A 6268-nucleotide genomic window follows, 5' to 3' on the forward strand; every position below is an offset into this window, starting at 1 on the left:
TGTTGGGCTATGCCCATTTTGGTATATTTAGGTTTGTGTTGGTTTCTTACCAATCTTAGGTTGTTAGGTGTTTTGTTTCCTCTTGGTTTGAGCTCAGCCTGTTGAGCCTAAATCAATACCTCCATGTGGTTTCGGAGAAGAGGGTCTTGGGTGGTCAGACCAGTGTACCCAAAACCCTATTAGCTCTGTACTTCATGTTATGAGTTAATGAATCTTTTTTTTTTTTTGCTGGTCGAAAAAAAACTTCAGTTTTGTGAAGTTATTAACGTTAATTTTGTTGGTTTGGAATATTCTCCATTAATTCGAGGGTGAGGTCCCAAAATTAATTATTTGCATCCAATAGCCAAATAAACTATGGTTCATGGATATTCCTAGTGATTCTTTGTGGACCATGAGGAAGATCCTTGGTTTAAGGAATTAATTGTGTCAACCTCTTATTAGATATCATGTTGGTAATGAGGCAAATACCTTCCTTTGGCTAGATAACTAGCACACTCTGGGACCTTTGTGTGCTAAATTTGGTGAGAGGGTTGTGACTAATTTGGATAGAGCTTTATGGGCTAAAGTGGCTACTATCATTGACTAAGGAGATTGGTGTTTGCCCAGATTGAGAAATCAGTCCATTCAAGCAATTATGGCTCATACTCCTCCTAGTTTGAGACCAAATCTTAATGTTGAAGACTCTATTAGTTGGATACCTCACCTAAGCGGCATCTTCACTGTTAGGTCAGCTTGGAATGCCATTAGGAAGATGTATCCTATTCAGCTTTGGCACAAGATTATATGGAATGGTGATGCAATGCCTAGATGGTCCTTTATTCTTTGGTTGGCTGTCCTTCAAAGACTAAGCACAGAGGATAGGTTGAATAGTTGGGGTTTGCACTTGGATGGAACTTGTTCTCTCTGTAATTCGGCTGCTGAAACTCATCAACATTTATTTTGTGAATGCTCATTTTCAACTGTTGTGTGACAGCATTTGGTTAATAAGAACATGGTTTTGGATATGCCTAGCAACTTGGTGGAGGTCCTTGATTGGTATGGTGTGTAGGTGAAGGATAAAAGCTTGAGGTGTATGAGTCTTACGTGTTCTTTAATTGCTACTGTTTATGGGCTTTGGAGAGAGAGAGGAATTGTCGAATTTTCAAGGGGAAAGTACGTGCCAGGTGATGAAAGGCATTGCAAATGGTGTTAGAGATTTCCTTAGCAGATGAGCACCCAATATTGTAGATATTTGGTGAGACTAGTCCCGTTTTATATTGTTTTAACTTGTGTTTATTTAGCTTTTATAGCGATATTACACGTTAGATAGGTTTTTGTGTATTTCAGGTAATTCGTATAAATAAGGTGTGTTTGAACGCCAACGAATGCTCCAAGTGCAACCAAGTACTCAAGGCCACGTGCCACCCCGTTGTGGTGCTTGAAGAGATGGTTTGGAGGTTGCTCGGGTAGCCCAAGGGTCAAGAGAATTGAAGGAGAAGTGAGGATTTTACCAAAGCTACTCATCTTCCGACCAGCTGAGGGTAGACATCTTCCGACCAGCTGAGGGTAGAATTGTCATATCTTTTGATGTGCAAAGTACTTTTGATCCAAACCACTTGGGTTAGAAAGTAGACTAGGCAAGCTTTCCAACGGTCCAAAGAACACCCAAATTCGAGTTTGGGAGTATCCGGAGCGAGCCCGCGAAATTGCCTAAAAAATCTGTCAAGCAGGTACAGGTACTAGGAATTCCCAGTACCGGTACTGGCAGTCCAGAGATTGATTTTTCCAACCCGATTGAAGACCTAGTACCGGTACTGGGAGTTGGCCAGTACCGATACTGGCTGGGAAAATTCTGCAAATTTTTGTTAACTTTTTCAACCTTCCATTTATGAAAATTTTTCACTTGTGGAATGTTTTTGGGATATTTTAGGGACCTTTTGGTCTTTTGTAAGGGATATTTGGCAAGCCCTATAAATAGGCTTGTATGCCATTTATAGAAATGATGGTCATATAGCATAACTTTAGGCCTAAGCTTTAAGCCTTTTTCTTCCTAGGACTCCATTGTTAGTCTTTCAAGCTTTTGAGTGTATTTCCTTCAAGAACTTCTTAAGGTAATTGTCATATGTTATTTTCTTGCTTGTTAATGTTGTAGCTACTTTTTGGATCTTCTATAAAATCAAGTTTATTTTCGTTTCCTAGGGTTAAATCTAAGGTCTCAATTTCCTAGCATGCTTTACTCTTGTTTAATGGTTGAGTTTCTAGGCTTCGTCATGGGATGACCTCTCTCCCATGATTTAGTAGTTTTAATGGTTTTTCTATGACTTGATCATGATTTTAGCAAAGGAATAGCTTAATCTCTAATTTTCGGCCAAACCCAATGGCTAATACCTTCTTTGACCGTGTGTTGGCCGAAGTCTTAACCTTCGTCTTGCATATGGGGCTAGGAGCTTTTAACGCTACCCGCATTTGATTTAAATGTTTTTCAAACGAGATTGAGTTATTTCCAAGCTAATACCACGATTATGCTTGGCTTTTAACGTTGAGTGCTTCGGATTAAGATTGTCTACGTCTTGGCTTGGAGTTGTTAGAAAGAAACAGTTAAACCGGCTAAATCATCGAGCGTTTTTAGCCCCTAGACCTTGCCGCCTATTTAATCTAAGTTCAAACCTCTTTTGATCTAGTCTTTTATCATAGTTTTCCACTTTCTAAAGCAAAACCAAGTTGGCCGTCTTAAACGCCGAAATCCACCATATAAACCTACAATCCGATTAAGCTATCTCTGATTCCATGTGGTACGATCCCGGTCATACCGGTTTATTATGCTACCGACAATCTAGCCCTATGCTTGAGGTTTTCAACTTTATATTTGAAGGCGAAGTTGTGGTGTTAAGCATTAGCACAAGGAGAAATGTAAAGCAATTTCTGAAGAATCAAGACCTATGCAGGCAATAGGGCTTACCAAATAGGATTTTCTTCCTTGTATAGTTTTCTTTTGGTTTTCTTTTGTTAGATACTGGTTGTTTTTGTGGTTGTGTTTGTTGGTTGTTGTATGGGATTCCATCCCTAGACAGTAATTTTTGTGGTTGAGCTTAATTAGATTCGCACTTATCAAAAAAAAAAAACTGTGGTTCACACTCAATACATGTGCAAGTTGGTTTTTATTGAAAGATAGATAAGTGGTTGCTGATATTAATCGTGTCATCTTTTGTAACCAAATAAATAATGGTCAGCTAAATATCATATCAAACGAACTATTTAATAACTGCGACAACAATATATGTGTATACCATCGTGATAAATTTCATATAATCAGTTAATTTTCATGAAGTAGACATGTCAATGCAAGTGTACGTTAATATGAGATGTGGTAGGTACGTTACCATGCTAACGTTGTCGCCGCCGTGTTATTTCTGAAATTTTTTGGAATCAGCTCTTGAAAATGAGTCCCCTGAGCTCTAACGGAAAGCATCCACTTAAAACAATAAACGACGTCTGTATATCTTTATTGCGGACATAGACAGTGGAGTTGATATTCAAAGCTAAAAATATTTGCAAAGAGGGGGGCCCTTAGAACCTCCAATCCACAAATATTCAAGGGGCTGTTAATATTTTAAATTTTTCTTTAAATTTTTTTTTTTTTCACCTTTGATTCATACAAATCCACTTAACTTTATATGTGATATTTATTATATCTTTTGAAGTTTGGAGGGGGCAAATATACTACATTATGACTATTTAATGTGCACTTGATGGAATGTAAGTGGAGTCTCAATTGGTTGAGCACCCTTTAAAGCATCTTTAGTCTTCACCTATTTTTTTTTTCAAATTTGAGTCAAATTTTGGGTAAAAATCCATTTTGGATAGGCACATCTCCAACCATCATACTCAAATTCACTCTCCCCCTCTCTCTTTCTCCTCCAACCCACCACCACCGACCCCCACCTTCACCGCACCCCTCTGTCTCCCCTCTCTCTCCCTCTGACCCACCACCTCTACTACTATGACACTCCGGTGACTCCGACAGCACTCCGGCGACGATTCTGACTACGATTAATCTAAGAAAATCACCGACCCACCACCACTGACTCACCCTCTCTCTCCTTCAATCCACTGTACATTTCTCTCTCTCTCTCTCTCTCTCTCTCTCTCTCTCTCTAAGTAGCCATTGGGGAAATGGGGAAAGGGTTTGGTTTTGCCCAAATTTGGGCAAAGAAATGGGTAAAACCAAAATGAGAAAGCGTTTGGATAAACAATTGGAGAGAAGTTTTTGTGATTTTTGCCCAAATTTTGAATTTGGAGAATGGTTTGGGTCAAAACTGAAGATGCTCTTAGTACCCCATTCGTTTGGCCTGAGTTCGATTCCCACGCCTGCCCCATTCATGTGGTGACCTAGGTTCAAATAGAGAATAATAGATATGATATTGCTATGTAACTAAACAAACCATGAGAGAGAGAGAGAGAGAGAGAGGACACCAAGATTTTACGCGATTCGGCTTACTTTTCATGTAAACATACTTTTGCACGGACTGTCATACGATCGAGGGTTTTACTTTACGGATTGAAGAAACATATTTAACATAAACAAATTAAGCTCGAATACATTTTGACATTTCAAACCAAGCTTTATCAAGCTAATATTCAGCTCATTAATTAGCTTGCTATCAATAAAAAAATCACAATGGTCGAGGAAGCCCTCGAAAAGCAACACAATTAGATCAACCACAGAACGAGCAAGTTGGGCAAACGACAAACGCATAGGAGTATGTTGTGGCAGCTAGCTGCAAATCAACATAGGCTAAAGCGAAGAATCAATATCATTACTGCATTCAATTTTCTTCCCAAAGATTGATCCCGCAAAATTTCTCTCTCGTAATTGCATCTATCCACTCGATCATATCCTTAGTTAGGTAATTTATGTGATCCCCAACCTGTCCTTTTCTGTACAAGGACTTATACGGCACAACAGTCCAACTTGGCACAACGCTAGAATTGTTCACCTCATGTTTCTTCAGAGTCTCAATACTACAACTCCTCACCACCTCCTCCACCTGCTCTTCCGTATCCTCACCCACAAAAGGACACCCCAAAAACTCGGCCAATCTCTTTACATGAATGTTGGGATCACTCTTCAATTCCTCATATGTTATAAAGAAGAATTTCTCGGGCCTTTCCAAGCTCTCTTTTTGGTACCCCAACACATGCTCAAAATAAGGCCCAAAAATCACACTCCCTTCGCAAAACCTGGAGACAATATCCTCTAATGGCTGGGGCTCCCTTTTTTGCCCCAAATACATCGAATTCACAAAATGCCACAGCGAAATGAGGGTGTCTTTGGGATTTCTGGCAACATAAACAACCCGACAGTCCGATGAATTCAAAGTTTCGCCAAGGATCTGGTATGGTATATGGGTGCTGAAAATGCTAGCGGATGACGAGGTGTTGGAAGGAAAATGATCAGGAGGGCAATTAACCACCGGTCCTCCGTAGACTTGCATTTCGAGGGATGGCACAAGCTCATGGGGGTGGTTGGTAACTAATTGATTTATGGAGGCGCGATTGATAATGGAGTAGAGGAGGGCTTTGAGCCAAGTGGTGCCGGTTTTAGGGAAAGAAGCTAGGATTACATCATTTGGAAGCGGTTTGAAGTGGTCAAGGACTTGTTTGGTTGCTTGGAGACGTGTAGGGAGGAACCAAAAACCTTGAAATTGGTAGAGAACATTTTCTCCCCAAGATTTTACTTTTGGAAAGCATGAATCGGAGTCACGGTTTTGAATCTCCATATTTCAAAACCACGAATGTTGAGAGAAAGGAGGAGGAAATTATAGAGGGAGAGGACTATCTTGGCTGGAGTTCATTGGATTATTTAAATCTAATTGCCTTGTCAGTTGTCATATAATATCATGGATCATATTTCACGTGTATGATTACAATATAGCAAATTGGTATCAGTCAACTATCTCTACATGCTAGGTATATACGATTAGGCAATTGTTATTGTTTGTGATTCATCTGAAGACCACTTATCTAAATTTGTTTTTTGTTTCATTTCCTTTCCTGATCCAATTCTTTATTGGTGTGTTTGCGTTTCATCTCGGGCAAATGATTTCATAAGATTTGTATGGTTTAGATGTCAACCTCGTCAGGTTGTAAGCCACAGTTGTGATGTTGCTAATTCTGTATATGCCAGCCTCCAACTAAGCTTCTAATAGGCACATGCCTTAATTGCTTGGTATGATGTCATGCATGACATCTCGATCGGAACGGTTATGTTCATGATCACATACCAAAA

This window comes from Rhododendron vialii, chromosome 10a, assembly GCF_030253575.1.
Source record: "Rhododendron vialii isolate Sample 1 chromosome 10a, ASM3025357v1".
Lineage (NCBI taxonomy): Eukaryota > Viridiplantae > Streptophyta > Magnoliopsida > Ericales > Ericaceae > Rhododendron > Rhododendron vialii.